This window comes from Octopus bimaculoides, chromosome 14 (assembly GCF_001194135.2).
Source record: "Octopus bimaculoides isolate UCB-OBI-ISO-001 chromosome 14, ASM119413v2, whole genome shotgun sequence".
Classification (NCBI taxonomy): Eukaryota; Metazoa; Mollusca; class Cephalopoda; order Octopoda; family Octopodidae; genus Octopus; species Octopus bimaculoides.
The window spans coordinates 6,906,052-6,907,100 of record NC_068994.1 but is presented as its reverse complement, the minus strand read 5'-3'; positions in this window follow the sequence as shown (position 1 = coordinate 6,907,100).

Below are 1,049 nucleotides of genomic sequence, written 5' to 3'. Positions count from 1 at the left end.
TGATTAATTGACACAGATATATTGAGACAGTAATTGCTTCATTCAATATCTTTCTTCCATTCTCTCTCTCTCTGATACACTCTTGTTACTCCTTTCTATCTATCTATTTATCTATCTATCTACCTATATATATATATCTGTTGCTCTGTCTATTTTGTTGACATTCATCTTTTGTTTCTCTCTCCCATACTCATTCTTCTCTTTCTCTCTTTTAATCTCCTCTTTCACCCTCTCTTGTCTTTCACATATTCCCATTTTATCTCTCTCTCTCTCACACACACTACTTTGTCTGTCTTTCTCCTACACAGTCTCTTCTCTCCCTCTCACATATTTTTCTCCTTCTCCCTTCTCACTCAGACATTCTACTCATCTCTCTCCGTCTCACATTGCCTCCAGTCTCTCTTTCTCTCTCTGTCACACACACTCTCCATTAGTCTCTCTCTCCCTCTCTATCCCCCTCACACACACACAAACTCTCTCTGTCTCTTTCACATATGCACTCCCTCTCTCTCTCTCACACACACAAACTTTCCATCAGCTTCTCTTCCTCTCTCTCACTCCCCTCCACGCAATCTTCTTCAGTCTCTTTTTATCCTTAATCACGTCTCTCCATCATCAACCAATGGATTCTAAACACTAATCAGATATTTAGAGAAATTCAAGCTTTAATGGTTCAAATCTCACCCTCACCCTCACCCTCCCTCCCGCTCCTCCCACCTCATCTTTATACTTCATTCATGATTATCACCAAATATGGAAGTTGATGAAGCCAAGGTGCCACGCCCACCACCACCGCCTCCTCTGTGTATGCGTGTGTATATATACGTGCCTGTACATGTGTGTGTTGTGTGTACATATATGCCTCTGTGTGTGTGTGTGTGTAGGCGTGCTGCAGCCTCCTCCACCCCAACACTCTCTGTACTACTACTACATCTATAGTAAGTCAATAGTGGGATGACTTCTTCAGATTATTAAATGTAACTGAAGGGGGGGAGTGAATGAAGAGTAGGTAGAGAGGATATGTATGAGGTAGAGAGAGAGAAACAGAC